Source organism: Lissotriton vulgaris, chromosome 6, assembly GCF_964263255.1.
Source record: "Lissotriton vulgaris chromosome 6, aLisVul1.2, whole genome shotgun sequence".
Classification (NCBI taxonomy): Eukaryota; Metazoa; Chordata; class Amphibia; order Caudata; family Salamandridae; genus Lissotriton; species Lissotriton vulgaris.
The window spans coordinates 1,847,807,105-1,847,825,561 of record NC_141694.1 but is presented as its reverse complement, the minus strand read 5'-3'; positions in this window follow the sequence as shown (position 1 = coordinate 1,847,825,561).

The following is an 18,457-nucleotide window of genomic DNA, read 5'->3' as shown; positions in this document are numbered from 1 at the left end:
AAAGCAACAGACCCACACAACCAGTAGACCATGCCTCTCACAGATCTCACACGAAGACTTCTGGAATAGAATTAGTAGAGGTTAACGCCTCTCCACATTCCCCACCCCGGTCAATCCCCAGACCACGGATGCCAGACCTGCCGCCAGAATCCAATAGTTTAACAGTGGTTCTAGCGGGTGCCCCTCACCTTAGAGCAGGGGAAAACGAGGATTATCAATCCCTTAAGAAAAAGGTCATCAAATGGCTCAACTGGAACCGGCCCCTACCATCCCATTTTAACAACGAGATTATTATGGTGAGAAGGGTCTCATGGGTAGGGAAGACCAGAAAAACCATAATAGGGGACTGCATTCTAGTAACTTTCAAAGATCCGGGCACTGTTCAGCATATCTGTGGAGGAGTAAATAGATCTCTGGACTCTACTATACAGACTATCCCAGTTTCTTTTTTCTTCCCCCCCACTCGTAGGCATCAGGCACCACTGTATGATGATTGGACAAGGGTGGAACACAGACGTAGATACAAAGGCTATGCACAACGCCCACAGTCCCAACCGCCGGACACACCCTTCTGCCACTTTAATCGATTCAACTGCTTGAGTGGCTTGGATGGGGTTGACTGACTCACTGTTCATAAGCCATTGACCAGGGATAATGGTCCCTGTGGACCCCTCGAACTGCCGAATGTGGCTTCCGGCGTAACCCCTGGCCCATTGAAAAACACAGTGGCTCCCGACCATGGCAATGGTGAATCCTCGCATCTAATCACCGACAGTGTAGCCGGAGATGAGAGGATAGATAGGGTCCCTCTCTTTGTGGACAATGGTGCGCCCAGATTTTCTGTGCCATCTCCTGCTGCCTTAGTTCCAGGCACTGCAATAGAAGTGGGACCTGGAAATATTCACGGCACGGCACCCGCCACTCCTGACCATCTAAAGCTAATCTGCTGGAACATCGCGGGATTGGCCAATAAGTTAGAAGAGCCGGACTGGGTAAACTACATAGAGACTGGCGACATATGTATGTTCCAAGAAACCTGGGCCAGAGAGGATTACGGCCATCAAGGCTATTCATCTTTTTCCATCCCAGCAAGGTGGGAAGGCAAAGGCCGCCCATCAGGGGGGCTTACGACATGGATCGCTGCTCATCTGGGCTGTGAGGCCACACGGCAGCCACTAAACTCTGACGATATCCTTCTGGTCTTATTAACATGGCCCAATAAAGCCAAACTTCTTCTGATCAATATCTACTCCAGGCCGATGGGAATGGCAAAGGAATCACCAACCATTGATGAACTTTCGAACTTTTTATCTGAACTGTCGAATGATTCATACTATGTGGTGGGTGGGGATTTTAATTCTCACTTTGAGCCACTCCCCGGCCTTCTTGAGGGTTTCTCATCGGAAGAAGAGGCCAGGTGGGCAGTACCACTGGTGGAAGCTCCACCCCCGAAAGTCTGGACCCCTTTAGCACTCCAAATTACTGCCCTCACGCTAAGGTTCGGACTCAGAGCCTGTAATGGGCGAATGAAATCCGACATACCTAGCAAAAATACCTACAATAGACGAGGGAGAGAATCTCATTTGGACTATGTTTTGGTCCAAATAGTGAGGTGGTCGGTAATACAGGACTTCAGGGTGATGGACAGGACCGACAGTGACCATAATGCCCTTGAGCTTGACCTTGTTCACCCAGGCCCTCAAGCGCCAGTGTCTCATGAGGAAGGGAACAACCCCACGCTTCTCCTGGATAATAGCAGGAGAAGAATTAGGTGGGAGCACATGGTTACAAATAAGGACAAACTCCCTCTGCTCTATGCAGAGATTATTCCCATCTTGGAAATCGTGGGGAGCCTTGACATAGAGGAAATCAATAGAGATTCACAGAGCAGACTGTTTGAAGCTCATGAGGAACTCATAAAAGTTGCGGCACCCCATCTCACCTGCAGTGCGCGGAAGCCTAGGGAGAGGTGCCATGGCAAAAATCAGTGGTATAACACAGCATGTAGGCGGGCCAAAACAGAACTCCTTCGAGTAATTAAGGAAGGCATAGGAGGGGAACGTCTTAAATATAGCAGGCAAGCCTATAAGAAGCTGCTTGCCCAGGCTAAAGTAGAATGGGAGGAGACCAAGTGGGAAGAACTCACCAAGGCACTGGCGATCCAAGACCAACGCCTGTTCTGGAGGACTGTCAGTGGGGGATCGGGGAGTTTACACTCGGCATTGGAGCCTAATATAGCTCCTGGAGTGTGGCAGGCCCATTTCCAGTCTCTGTATAGCTCCGAGCCGGGAGAACTCTCTGCTCCCATTGAAAAGGAGAGGACGGGTCCTAGAGGGGATCCAATAACAGTGGGTGAGGTCACTGCTGCCATTTCAGGTCTAGCCTCGGGGAAGGCGCCTGGACTGGATGGGCTTCCTGGGGACTTGTTTAAACAGGAGCCCACCGTCTGGGCGCCTTACCTTGCGGCTCTTTTCAACAGTGTCCTCGGTGGCATGGAAATCCCTATTACTTGGCTGGGGGCTGAGGTGGTCCCTATATTCAAAAAGGGATCGCCCCTCCTCCCGGCCAATTACAGACCGATTAGTCTGATAGACGTAGCACAGAAGCTGTTCGGCAGGGTCCTGTTGAACAGGCTACAGGATTGGATGGAGGAGGTGGGTGCCCTCAGTCCCTATCAGGCAGGATTTAGGAAGGGGGTATCCACAGTGGACCAGGTTTTTAGACTAACTTTGATTTACTGGAAGACAGCGAAGTTCGAGGGCGGCAGTCTGTACACAATTGTTGTGGACCTTCGGGCCGCCTTCGACCTGGTGCCTAGGGGGAAACTGTGGAGTGTCCTAGCAGAGATGGGCGTGCCCCCAGATATCCTACTGATCCTGCAGAGGCTGCACCACAATAACTATGCCCGTGTGAGGTGTGGGAGGGCGGGGGAATTGACTGAGAGATTCCCCGTTGGCAGAGGGGTAAGACAGGGCTGTGTGCTGGCGCCGACCCTGTTCTGCCTCTTCGTCAACGGGGTAATCGCCCACCTCAACGCCACCGACTACACTGACGCCCCCAAACTAAATGGCAGCAGGGTGCCCGCAATAATGTTTGCGGACGACACTCTGTTGCTATCTAAAACACCCATGGGCATACAAAGGATACTTGATTCCTTTATGGCTTTCTGTCAGGATAGAGGGCTGGAAATCAACGCCACAAAAACCAAATTCATGGTTTTGAACCCCAGCCCGAAACAGCGCCCGAATCCACTATTGGGAGCCGTGCGGCTGGAGAGAGTAGCCACTTTCGAATATTTGGGAGTGACACTTAACGAAACCATGACCTGGGGGTCCCATCAGAGTAGGGCAAACCTCAAACTAATACAAACCACTGGAGGTATTGCCCGGATGATGACCGGTTCGACCTATCGCCCATTGGGGGCTCTAATCCAGATATACAAGGCCCAGGCTAGGGGGGCGATTATGTATGGGGCAGAACTGTGGGGCCACACGCCATGCCGGAACCTGTCAATAACAGAAAATAAGTTTATAAGACAGATAGCCGCACTCCCCCCCAGCACCCCACTCCTCCCCCTGAGGCTTGATCTAGGGCTAAGACCACTTGCTGAAGAGATAAGCTTGAGACCATTGCCTTTTGGCGAAGGCTATGGAGCAGCAATGATCTGGCCGACTATAGGGCAGAACTGGTCGAATTACTAAATCATCCCAAGGCGCTTAGCATCCCCTGGGTTAAAAACATCCAAGCCATCTGCACTGATCTGGGACTTCTTGAACTGTGGACCGATCCGGCAAATGTAGCACCTAGTATCTCCAAGAGATCCCTGGCGAACTTGTACTATGAACACAAAAGGGCAAGGGCCCAAGCTACTCAGATAGAGGGGTCCTTATCATTTGTGTTCCTCCAAAACAAGGATGTCTATAGATTTGAGAGGGCACTGGACCCTATATATCCCACACTTGCTAGGAAGCTGTTCCTCCAATGGAGATATGGTTCATTGCCCTTTCGGTCCTTCACAAGCACCTGGTCACCGGTCCACTCTACTAAGCACTGCCCTTTTTGTGATGACAAAGAGGAAAATGATTTGCACGTGATCTTTTTCTGCCCAGCCTATATGGCAGCCAGAAAATACTGGCTCCTTCCTTTGATTAAGAATTTGGGTGGCAGGGAATATGCACCTATGTATAGGATTTTAAAATCCGATGTTTCCGGCCCAACTGTTTTTGCACTTTCCAAATTCTTTACAAATGTGTGGTACACGCGTAATCGCTTTTAAAAAAATGCTGGGTAGGATCTAGAAATGCTCCATTTCTCTTAAAATTGCTGCTATGTCTGAGCTTTTTTAATTCATGTACTGATGTTTTATTTGTGATGACAAGTTTCATGTGATTTTATGTATTATGTGCATCTTTTATGACCGAATGGTCGAAATAAAGATTGGAAATGAATGATTGGGGAATGGTTTTGTGAATAATCCTGTCCAGCCACCTTGTTCTGTTTTTTCCTCTTCCAGCTACCACTGCGGCACTATTACAAAGGCGTTCATCACAGTCTGCATTTATGTCGCCACTAAAAATGCCAGACAGGCTATTGGATTCTGAGGAAGATGAATCTGGTGATAAGTTATTTCAAGCAGCTAAGAGCCCATCTGATTTGCTTATACAAATAAAGGATCAGGAGGAAGAGGAGCAAGTGATACAACCGCCTAGGTTGGAGACTGAACCAACACCAGGGATGCAAATGGAACTTTTCCAAAATTTGCAGTATATGTTGAGCGATTATTATCGCCGTTTTCCGCCTTCAGAGTCAGGCGAATCACAAATCTCTTCTCCACGGCCTCGAGTAACCCCGACTCCAATGGCTACAATGACAGAAGAAGCGGAGCATGCCCGACCATCAACACCGGTGTCCTACCACCAAATAAAGGATGAGAATACTGATGAGGAAGCTCATGAAGAAGGTGAATTAGATAAAACAGACTCGTCGGAGTATGAAGATTATCAAGCTGACACACCTTCTCCAGATGAACAACCAAAAGCTGAGTCACCACCGGTGGATATTGCAAATTTCCATAGGATTATGGACAAAGCAACTAAGAGATTTCTCATTACCATGGAGGCTAAACAGGACGAATGTTTCCTGTACGACTTTAAGAATTTGTCTCAGAGGCAAAGTTGGTCTATTCCTATTATAGACTTTATTTGGAAAGAAGGTCTAAAGATCATGGCCACACCAAATTCTTTACCTGCGGTTTTACCGCGAGTGGATAAAAAGTACAGGGCACCAACTTCTTCACCTGCTTGCCTGATCGTCCAGGCCAAGATGGAGTCAGTCATTGCGCAAGCAGCTCAAAAGAGAGCAAAGAACCCGTCATCTCAGATCTCCACTCCTACGGACAGAGATGGGAGGCGACTCGATACCATTGGGAAAAAGGTATCGACTATTGCAGCGAACACAGTTAGGGCTGCTAATTCGCTGGTAATTCTCGGCAGGTATGATAGGCAGATGTGGTCAGACATATCGCCATACATTCAAAAACTGCCTGAACCGGACCGGTCCGAAGCCACAAAAATTCTGCAGGAAGGGGAGTGTGCTTCGTCGGAGATCATTGATGCTGCAGTGGACGTAGCAGCTACAGGATTCAGGCAGTTGGCAGGAGCTGCAGTCCTTAGAAGAGAGGGATGGTTGAAATCTATATCTTTTAGGCAGGAGGTGCAGGCCAAGGTGCTGAATATGGCTTATGATGGCGAGTACCTATTCGGCTCGCATGTGGATGAGGCTTTGCAAGCCATCAAGAAGGATACAGAAACTGCACGATCGTTGGGTACTCTGCAGTACCGGAAATCTTCCTTTCGTGGTGCTAGAGGAAGAGGTAACTTCACAAATAGAGGAGGATATTACCAACAACGATCCTATACGAACAACCAAAATAACCAGAGGTACCAGCCATATAAGCAACAACCTTATGGCCAAAGAAGAAATAATTATTCACAGCCCCGAGGGAAAACAACATATCGGGGCAGAGACAACACTAACAAAAAGTGAGGAACACATCCTGCCACCACTTTGTCCCAGCCAGAAACAAATTGGAGGAAGAAAATCCCTACATTGCTCAAAATGGTCAAAAATTACCACAGACAGATGGGTCCTGGATGTGGTTTCCAAGGGCCACATATTGGAATTTGTAAAAACCCCTCCAAATTCACCCCCAAAAGGACTGCCCCCAGCACATCTCAAGGAGCTGTTCATCCAAATCAATACAATGATTCGAAAGGGGGCAATCGAGAGAGTACCTCAACATCAGAGAGGAAAAGGTTTTTACTCTCGTTTTTTCTTGATACGCAAAAAATCGGGGGAATGGCGCCCCATCCTCGATTTGCGTGCCATCAACAAATACATCAAAAAATTTACGTTCAGAATGTTGACACTCCAAGAGATCCTCCAGTTTCTGACGGAAGGGGACCACATGGCAACACTCGACCTTCAGGATGCTTACTTCCACGTACCCATTTTCCCCAGGCACAGGAAGTTCCTAAGGTTCAGAGTGGCTGGCAGGGATTTCCAATTCAAGGTGCTTCCTTTTGGACTACGTTCAGCCCCGAGGGTATTCACAAAGATGTTGGCACCTGTAGCGGCCCACTTACGATTACAGGGTATTCAGATATACCCATATCTGGACGACTGCCTTATCAAGGCCAATTCCTACGCCACAACAAGCAAACATGTCCAGAAATGCCTTTGCCTGCTTCAAAGCCTGGGTTTCTCAGTGAACTTCGAGAAATCAGATCTGGTACCATCACAAAGGAAGTCTTTCCTAGGAGCAACGCTGGATTCCAAGCTCGCTCAGGTCTTCATTTCAAACGAAAGACAGGAGAAGATTCAAAAGATGGCGACTGCACTCCTCCGAAAAGAGTGCGTTTCTGTTCAAAAATTCAAATCTTTCCTAGGGATGATCTCATTGTGCATCCCTCTCACTCCAAACTGTCGTCTGAGAATGAGACCCTTGCAAGAGGAACTCAGTCACCAATGGGTTCAGGTATCAGATTCCTTCGAGGATATCATCACCTTAACGCCTCGAATGAAGAATGCAATCCTGTGGTGGAGTCAGGAACATAACCTGCAGGTGGGCTGTGCTTTCCTCGCAGAAGTCCCCAGATTCATCGTAACCACGGATGCCTCGCTAGAAGGTTAGGGCGCTCATCTTCAAGGGATGACGATCAGTGGCAAATGAGTTAGACAGCAAAAGAAATGGCACATCAATTTATTGGAATTAATGGCCATTTTCCTCGCCATGAAATCTTTTCAAGCGATACTGGAAGACTCGACAGTGTTGATTCGAACAGACAACACGACGAGCATGCATTACCTGAACAAGCAGGGGGGCACAAGATCAGCCCGGTTGTCCCAGCAGGCTCAAGAGATCTGGAATTGGGCTCTGGATCACAACATCAACTTGTCAGCGGTGCATGTTCCAGGAGTAGCCAATGTGCTAGCAGATTCCCTGAGCAGATCCAAGAGCAGCACTCACGAGTGGGAACTGCATCAACCAGCGCTGGATCGGATCTTCCAGAGATGGGGTCACCCCGATCTAGAACTTTTCGCAACATATCGGAGCAAGAAATGTTCACACTTTGCGAGCTGGATTCCCCACAGAGAATCTTGCGGGATGCTCTGTCAATGAATTGGGAGCGGATATTTGCCTACGCCTTCCCGCCAATTCCATTAATTCCCAAGGTCATCAAGAAAATGAGAAGACAACTGTGTCGAATAATTTTGATTGCTCCATGGTGGCCACGACAATATTGGTTCACATAGCTTCTTCTTTTCTCAGAACGCGAACCAGTCCAACTGCCTCAAATTTCAAATCTTCTGACAATTCAAGAAGGCAGGGTATATCATCCGGACCCTCATTCTCTGAAATTATCGGCTTGGCTCCTCAACACCATGAGTTTGCACACTTGAACATTCCACAAGACTGTCAAGAAGTCCTAGCCAATGCTAGAGCGCCTTCAACGAACAAAACTTACAAGCTTAAATGGAAGCGTTTTTGTGCTTGGTGCCAAACTATGAATTTACATCTCATGTATGCTGAACCGGAAAAGATCTTACCTTTCTTTTTGCAGTTGGCTAAATCAGGTTTGGCGCACTCAACACTTAAAGTGTTTCTAGCGGCTATATCCCGATACCGTCAGGATGGTACGAATTCTCTATATTCCTCAAGAATAATCCAGCAATTCTTTAAGGGTTTATTTCGTATGTTTCCACCAATACGTCGGCCACCTCCATCCTGGCATTTGAATATAGTACTAGCTCAGCTCATGCGCCATCCCTTTGAGCCGATCCATAAAGTTGATCTGAAGTTCATCACTTGGAAGGTCGCAACACTGCTGGCGTTAACATCAGCCAGAAGGGTTAGTGACATGCAGGCGTTCACGTCTAAACCACCTTTCTTGCAATTCACGAATGACTCTGTGATACTGCGCACCAACCCGAAGTACATGCCCAAGGTACCATCGGATTTTCATTTGAATGAGCCAGTGATACTTAAGACATTCTTTCCGAATCCGCAGTCGCCAGCTGAGCGGACTTTACACTCGTTAGATATCAGGAGATGTCTTAAGTTTTATCTTTCAAGGACAGCTGCCATCAGGAAGACGGATCAGCTATTTGTAGCGCATGGCAGACTGAGACAAGGTTGTGCAGTGACAAAACAGACTATCGCTAGGTGGGTCTCATCAACGATAGGGCTCTGCCATCAACAAGCAGGTAACCCCTTACAGACCTTACCTAGAGCTCATTCTACGAGAGCAGTCTCTTCTTCAACTGCTTTGTTTGCTGGTGTGCCTCTCCTGCAGATCTGCAGAGCTGCAACATGGTCTAGCAGGCACGCATTCACAAGGCATTACTGTCTGGATTCTTCAAGTGATACCGATGCCTCGGTGGGAAGAGCAGTCCTACAAAATCTATTTCAATAAGGTGAGCCTCTGATGATCTCTCCCACCTCCTCTTGCTCTTTTGACGCTTTAATATGTTATTGCATTACATTATGTTCATGCATGAAAACTGTGTAGCTTGGCGTCCAAGAGCGATGTATTGTATTACTGCTAACTACTCTGATTCAGGCATGTGAATCTATGAAAGACACCCCTAATAATGGAGAAGAACAATAGTTACTTACCTGTAATCTGTGGTTCTCCAGTATTGGTGTCTTTCATAGATTCACATGCACCCACCCACCTCCCCTCAGAGTCTCACTCAGGCTATGGATATATATATATACTCAGGTACACTCCGGTGCTACAAAATCTGAGAGCCTGGGTCTCTGGGGAGAGCATTCTGGTGGGAGCTGTGGCCTGATTGGCTGCAGTTTGGTCTATACATAATGACTTGGATAGTCACTAATGTGGAAGTTTTTTCCACTGTAGCTGGGGCTACTTTACTTCCTGGTTGGGTATAACTGTTATTTGCTATGTACAAATGGCATATTACTGCTTTTTTATGTACCGTGGGACTCCCACTCCGACGACGGGGAATGATTCAGGCATGTGAATCTATGAAAGACACCAATACTGGAGAACCACAGATTACAGGTAAGTAACTATTGTTCATATTGATGTTTCTCAAGTCTTCATAGCATGATGTTGCTAGTGAGAATGTGTCACCTATAGTTGTTAAAATGTCACTCATAATTACTTTGAAATTATGAAAATGTCGCACATAGCAATCGGAAACCTTGGCAGCTATGAAACGGGGATCATTTCTGAAAGATGACACCTCTTGCCGACAAGTGATTCTAGGTTTTCTGAACCAGATCAAGCAGTAACGGATACGCAGGGCCAGATTCACAAAGGTAAGTCACACATTTGTGTAAGTTTACTACTTACGGTATTTACACAAGTGTAAACATGCTACAAAGGTGTAAGTTATATGTCTCCACCCCCAGAGTAATGCATTTGGATTTCTCTTAAGTGGGTGGGGGACATCCCTCTCTAAAACTCTCCCTGGCCCCCCTAAAGCCCTCTTACTCCTCCCTAAGTGTATCCCCTTTAGTAGTAAGTCTGCCCCTTTCTCCACCTACTCCCCTGTGTCCCTCCCACATTTACTACTAAAATCCATACTGACATGTGCAGACTCTCCGCTGTAGGAGCCTAAAACTTCGCACATATAACTATAGGCAAAACTTACACTTTGTAGTACGTCTTGTAGTACATTTTATAATACTACAAAACCTACTACAAAGTGCAGTTTGAGAACCAGTCCCAATGTCTTGGAGATTCTGGAACCCATACCTAGTTTTATCAAATGTTACTGTCTAAACTGGTGACATTAGTGCCGACAGCAGTGATTCGTAATCCTCTCCTATTCACGTGAACAACAAAAGTTATGATCTTGCCAAAATGCCTGCTCTCTCTCTGCTTCAAACTGTAAAGATGTATATTGTAAATATGTACATTTGTATGACTTGCTCTGCTGTTATGTTCTAATGACATGTTACCAGATCTCCCACACTAGTATTTATACTCTGGCCTGACCACACTGTTCTGTATGCTTGCCTCATGTATGAGAGGATTTTGTAGGATGAAAATGATGTCTGGCTTTTCACCCAGGTGCCTCTCTAAGAGACCCTATAGAGGCCATAGCAATGCTTGAATACCTGTGAGATGAATATGACATCCAATAAATGTACTAATTGCTTGTGTCCGCGTCAATGCGGAAAGACTCAACCCATACCTTTTTGTTTACTTATATGATGTATGTAGTTGCGAGTTCATAGAAGACCAATTTGTTTCTTTATTATCTTGCTGTTCCAGTGATGGTGGCCTCTCTAAAGGGTATTTGTATTTGACCTACACTGGTTCATCATGGACCATCTCCAGGAGCATTACTTGGACCAATGCAACAATTCCTTGATATTTGGTAAAAGGCTGTAGGATTAGCATCGCCTCCTCTCAACGGCTACTTAAAGGATTTAGCAACTATTTACTAAACTAAGGTGGAGCAGCATCAATTTTGTCAACCAAAGTGTGAATTATATTATTTGCCAACATAATCACCTGTTAGTAAATACAATTTTAGCGAGATTGGTCTTTGTGCATTATAGTCAATAAAGTTGATCAATACGACGGCAGAGTATTGAGCTGATAGTACAAGTCACGTTATGGCCAATACTTTCATATCAATTAGCTCTGTTCCCGTTGGTTAATTGCATCAGTAGACATTAAACAAATTATTGACATTGCTACTTAGGTGACATATCAGAATTGTTTTACAAGATTTAGTGAGTGGAGCAGTCATCACACGCTACCATTCGTGAGCTAAATGAGATGGGTTCGATAATAGTAAGGGATGTTTACCTCTCTAGGAATTATTGTCCTTACTTTATTTTGATTGTCCTAGTCAATGCACAGAACACCAATGAGCAAGTTATAAGATTAGAAGACTGGAAGGATTCTGAACGGTGTAGTGTACAGTCGAATTGCATGAATTTTAGGAATACTTTTTTTTTTTCTTCATTGTTGTGAATTTATCATTTCAAATACAGGCCTTTGATTGAATCACTAATAGCCATGCCTTGGTATTTATATAGAAATTTCCATACCCCCTACAAGACCTAGGGTTCTTTTAGTGGATTGTTGAAGAAGTAGCTTCCCTGTCTGTATCATTTATATAGCTCCTCATAGCCCTGATAAGGTCACGTAGTGCTCCAATAGCAGTAATGCATTGGTTGTTCATAAGTAGTAATGACTATTAGAACATTGGAATGTTGGGAGCTCCATTGAAAACAATGGAGTGCTCCGGGCTTACAATGGCTGGTAGAAGCCTGGAGCTCCAACATTCCAATGTTTCTTTGTTCACAGCTCTGGCTGTCAACAAAGGCTTCAGGGAGCCTGAGGGGATTCCAATCCCCCCACGCTTCCAAAAGGCTTTGTTTCTTTGTTAGAAAATGTTTTCCTCTAGTGACGGAATGTTCTAATAGCCTTATAGCCCTTCGTAGATGGGCTATACCACTATTAAAGTCCGTCTCCCTTGTTAAAGGTCCTTGCCTTCGGCTCGGGCCTTTAACGCTGGAGAGGGCCTTTAATAGCCGGTATAGCCCTCTACGGCGGGCTATAAGGCTATGGTACAGACCCTTCTTCTCCAGCGTTCCAGGGCTAGTCTTTCCATTTCTCATTGTTTATTGTACAACATTCTAACTCAGGCTCAGGGCCCTTAGCAACCGGTATAGCCCTCAGTAGCGATAAGGCTCTAATGTGGCACATTATATTAGCAGGGAACATATCAATAGGATTAACATGAGATTTTTTTCAACAGAAGAGAGTGATGGTGAAATCAATAAGTTTTGTAGCAGAACTAGCCAATAGTGAAATCAGGAAAATGAGAGAACAGCTGACAGACAAATTAGGAAAGTATATACCAGACCTGGCCTGTTGGAAAGGTCTTATAATTTTGTGATAAAACTGTCTTATTTCAAAATCAGTCTATTTTGTTACGAACCCAGCCTGAAGACGAATCAAGATGTTCCATTCAGTCCTTGTCAATAGGCAAGAAAGGAGCATCAGTGACAGAGCGGGTTAAAAAGGAAGCAAATAGAATTTGTAACAGGCCTGGCCTTCACACATATGAGGAGGGCTTACTACAAGTACATGGTTCTGAGAGAACAGGCTGGCAATGCAGTCTCACAACAGAAGTACATCTCCGACTGGCACACAAAATGTAATGTGAGTGCCATGATGGAACCATCTTTATTTTATTCATTTATTTAATTACTTTATGTTTTATATAGCATTGCTCTATTTATAATGGATATCAGTGTGCTTTACAGATGAGCCCAGATGAGAAGCCTGTTTCCTTCCCAGTATAAGAATTGGCTTGGTAGTTTAGTCTGCCCTGTTCCCATGATGCACTGGGCCAGGGTCAGACTGATTTGCGTGTAGCCAGGTTCTGAGCTGGGATGGTGCAGTGAGCTAAAAAACGGTGATGGATCAAGCCCTGATCTTTGGACTGGGTAAGAGTGGTCTGCTTAATTCAGACACTCTGTTCATCACCACCCCCCTTTTCTGAATCGTTACAGATGAGTCAATCATGGGGATCAGAGATCTCTTTACACCGCATTACGAGGAATAACACCAAACAAAAACAGTTCAAAGCTCAAGAACAAGATAAGAACAACAAGGCTTCATCGCCAGTGATTAGAGGTATGGAAAGAAAGCGGGCCGGTAGCTTGGATGCGGCCAGCATCAAGTAGTTAGGTTTGAACCAGCTGGGACCTCACGAAGGTGCGGTGGAGGTGACCAGCTGGGACCTCACAAAGGTGCGGTGAAGGTGACCAGCTGGGACCTCATGATGGTGCGGTGGAGGTGACCAGCTGGGACCTCATGATGGTGCGGTGGAGGTGACCAGCTGGGACCTCATGAAGGTACGGTGAAGGTGACCGGCTGGGACCCCATGAAGGTGCGGCGGAGGTGACCAGCTGGGAGCTCATGAAGGTGCAGCGGAGGTGACCAGCTGGGACCTCATGAAGGTGCGGCGGAGGTGACCAGCTGGGACCCCATGAAGGTGCGGCGGAGGTGACCAGCTGGGAGCTCATGAAGGTGCGGTGAAGGTGACCAGCTGAGACCTCATGAAGGTGCGGTGAAGGTGACCAGCTGAGACCTCATGAAGGTGCGGTGAAGGTGACCAGCTGGGACCTCATGAAGGTGCGGTGAAGGTGACCAGCTGGGAGCTCATGAAGGTGCGGCGGAGGTGACCAGCTGGGACCTCATGAAGGTGCGGCAGAGGTGACCAGCTGGGACCTCATGAAGGTGCGGCGGAGGTGACCAGCTGGGAGCTCATGAAGGTGCGGTGAAGGTGACCAGCGGGGACCTCATGAAGGTGCGGTGAAGGTGACCAGCTGGGACCTCATGAAGGTGCGGTGAAGGTGACGGTGACCAGCTGGGACCTCATGAAGGTGCGGTGAAGGTGACCAGCTGGGACCTCATGAAGGTGCGGTGAAGGTGACCAGCTGGGACCTCACAAAGGTGCGGTGGAGGTGACCAGCTGGGACCTCATGAAGGTGCGGTGAAGGTGACCAGCTGGGACCTCATGAAGGTGCGGTGAAGGTGACCAGCTGGGACCTCATGAAGGTGCAGTGGAGGTGACCAGCTGGGAGCGCATGAAGGTGCGGTGGAGGTGACCAGCTGGGACCTCATGAAGGTGCGGCGGAGGTGACCAGCTGGGACCTCATGAAGGTGCGGTGGAGGTGACCAGCTGGGACCTCATGAAGGTGCGGCGGAGGTGACCAGCTGGGACCTCATGAAGGTGCGGCGGAGGTGACCAGCTGGGACCTCATGAAGGTGCAGTGGAAGTGACCAGCTGGGAGCGCATGAAGGTGCAGTGGAGGTGACCAGCTGGGACCTCACGAAGGTGCAGCCAACGCCTTAACCTCATAGCCCAAACCCTGTATGGGTTTGATGTATAGGGTAGGCATAGAGTAGTTAGGGGCTAGGCGTTAAAGGGTTTCGGGCTAATTTCTATGAACACATTTGGTCAGTGTCACGTTAGTAAATGTGTTGATGAGTGATACAAGTCTTTGTAGCCTATTTGTCTGAGGGAAAAAAAGAAGTACCGTTTTTTACAGTAACACTCAGTACAATGAAACACTTCAGTTTCGAAATGATGTCATTAGAAGTATTTAAAAACTAACAGGTGCTGTTTCTCAATAAAACATCAAACTAGGATGGTACAACCAGGACAGAAAAAAAGAGCGTGAAAACAGAAGAGAGAGATCAAGGGAGGTGTGTGGAGGCTGATTGAAGGAGAATCAGGTTGGATGTAGTCAGGAGTCAGGAAAGAATGAAGGAAGTGAGGAAAGGTGTGAGCGCGGAGTACAGGCTGAGGGTCAGGCCGAGAAGCAGGAATCGAGGGAGGAGAGAGGCGCGAATAAGAGGGGTGAAAAAACACTACACAGCTGAGTGGATTTGAAAAAAATAGATTTTTTTTGCTCTTTGTGGATTCGCAGGAGGTCTTCTTTCTCCTGAGATCTTAAGGTAGAAAGTTTCAAGGAGAGTTTATTAGAGAGATGATGAGGTAACATATCAACGGTGGACAACTTTGAGCGTGGTACAGACAAGTCTGATTTTAATCATAGGATCCATGGGGCGCCAATGTAGCTTACAGAAGTCTGGTTTATGTGGTCAAAGTTTTTGGTACCAGAGACTAGTCTTGCAGCTGAGTTCATTCAGGATTTAAGGGACACCAAAGGAGATCGCCACAATCCAAGCGTGAACTGACTAGAGCTTGGATAACCATGGGAAAATGATTCGATTGACACACAATAGAAGTTTGGTTTGCAAGGATTATAGAGTATACTTGATGTGCGAAGACATTGAGAGTCGTGGACATATTCAAACGGAGAGAGATGTAACCTCAGTGGCAAAAGGTTGGATGAAGTTTTGGGAGTGGAGAACAAAGAGCCAAGAAAGAGTGCATTTGCTCTGGTGACGATGCAAAAGGATTCCAGTGTTATCAGGATTTAATCTAAGAAAATGATTTGTCATCCAGGTGCGGATGCAGAGCTGCAGAGTGCACAGAGCGATGGTCACAAATGTGCCAATTGTAATTGTGACTCTATTGCAAAATGTGTTACGGAGGTACACAGCGGTCAAAATACAGACAGCGACAAAGGAAAGAAAACGCAGTGCTTACGTGGGAGTGGGTGCGCTGGGTGCTTGTTGGGGGTGAAATGAAGGAGATGAAAGAAAGTATATGCAGAAGGCAGAGTGAAATGATGGTGCTGAGGAGGAAAGAGATCATGTATGAGGTCAAGAAAGCGGACGTAAATGTCTAACAGTGAGAGATTGCAGAGGAAAGTGGTGTGAAGGAGAGCACGCGACTGGGGGTGGGGGTGGACACCCCGAAGACCACACATACTTACAATATTTTATTCACGTTTTCTGAATTGAAACATTTTGAGTTCTAATTGTTTCTGGCAAATTTGCTGTAACTCATCTATTTTAGGCTGGAAACAAGCATTGGCAAATGCAATTGGTCATTCTAGTTTTGGGTGTAGGTCCATTGTTGTGTTATGTGTGAATGCAATAATAGGACCCTCACAGAAAGCTACCCCAATAGTAGTCATATGGCGCGCTGCACGAAATGCGGGATTTTAGTTTGCACATTTCAAGAACGTCCTTAACATGCGCCAGGCTTCGAAAGGTAGCCTACGCGTTGCCATTCTCACCAACATTAATCACTATTAGTCAGGTAATCTTCCTCATTTGTCATAAACATGCAGTCACTGTCTCTAAGTTTCCCTTTACAACGTTGGATATCGTCTACAGTGCTGCCAACTGGTTGTCCGGGTGAGTGTCCCCTTGAGCTGGAAAGGCACACAGCTGTCTGTTGCCCTTAAGGCTAAGTTTGCAACATGTACAAACAGTTCAGCAGGAATTGCATTTAAGGACATGCCACCAAAAAGTAATGAACCTTAGGGCGCAGTTCACAGAGTCCTAGAAGTCAACAGACACATCAGTGGTATTAGATGCCCTTACACCATTCTTTCACGCAACACCTTAGCGCTAAATGCCTTACAGATAGTAAAGTGGCACTCTCCACCAACACACACATTGCCGTTTGCCAATAAAAGGGTCCTGGCTACATAAAGGGTCGAGTCTGGTGGCGAAGTGGACTAATGTATCCACTGCAGGGGCCTGTGTTTGACCACATGGTCACAGGTTCAAATCCTAGCAGGTCCTCTTAGCCTTTCATCCTTCTGAGGTCGATAAAATGACTACCACTGAGTTGGTAAAAATAAACATCTATTATTCTGTGCCCATTTACCCTGCTGGGAAACGTGCGCTTTACAAATACGTATGTTATGTTATGCAAGAAACCAAGCAGTGGTCTGCCATATTCGACCCTGCTCTGAAACCCAACCGGTGCTGCACGTAAAAGCAGTCAATAAGCATTGCCACTTAAACATATTGGATTCATATAAAAAGCCATTGCAACACCAACAAAATATATTAGTCTGACAACAGTACACCTGCACACGCACACAGCGCCAAGTCACATTGTGAGCAAAATGTTGCCATCCAGAACACAGTGCTTTAGCTAGATAACTGGCAACCTGTGCCATTCAACAGCAACAAGACGTCAGTGAAAGACTGCTGTTCTGTCTCCTCATATATATACACACAAAAACATACATACACACATACAGACATGTATACCACACACATGCATACAAATACACACATACATTCACCTCCCCACACACCCACAGACACACCCTTACACACATGCACATAGATAACACACACACACACACACACATGTATGTATATACACACACCCATAGACTCACTACCCCACACACACATTTACACACACTGGCTTCCTGTGGAATACAGGATCTTCTTCAAGTCTATGTGCATTGTATTCAGGGCCCTTCAGAACAAGGGCAATGTACTGTTGTAACGTAGAATGAAAAGATATGTCCCTAGGAGGTCCTTACGCTCTGCCACCCCGAATCTCATGCAGGGACACAGGTGCCGAAAGGTCTGACAAGGTGGACGAGTCTTTTCAATGGAAGCTGCTCAGTTGTGGAACATCACTGCGGTAAGCGTGACCAGTTTTATCGGTGAGGTAAATGCTTGATTTAGGGCAATGCTTGAAATGGAAATATAGAAGTGCAGGTACTCTGTACCGGAGTAACTGCTTGCTTCTGTGAAGTGCCGGTACTCTCAAATTAAAAGTATCTCTTGAGAAGTGCTGGTACTCTCCCTTTCAAAATAAACAAGCAATTACAATGCAATGGTCTTGGCATTATTAAAGGTAGAGCTATTGGCATTGCTCATGAAATTTTTTTTTTAAAACATAAATAAATGGCATTGTCATTTACATTGCCAATAGCTTAATCGTTAAATAAATGGCATTGTCATCTACAATGCCAATAGCTTAATAACTCGCAAATGCATGACCTATTGCATTTACACCCACACCGAGCCACACACACAAAGCCACCCACACACGTACAGAGCCACCCACACACATACAGCCCCACACACACCCACCCAGAGCCACACACACCCACCCAGAACCAAACACACACACCCAGAGCCACACACACACACACACACCCAGAGCCACACACATAAACACACACACCCAGAGCCACACACACACACACCCAGAGCCATACACACACCCACACATACCCAGAGCCACACACACACACCCACCCAGAGCCACACACACACACCCAGAGCCACACACACACACCCAGAGCCACACACACACACACACCCAGAGCCACAAACACACACACCCAGAGCCACACACACCCAGAGCCACACACACACCCAGAGCCACACACACACACACACCCAGAGCCACACACACACACACCCAGAGCCACAGACACACCCAGAGCCACACACACACCCAGAGCCGCACACACACACACAGAGCCACACAC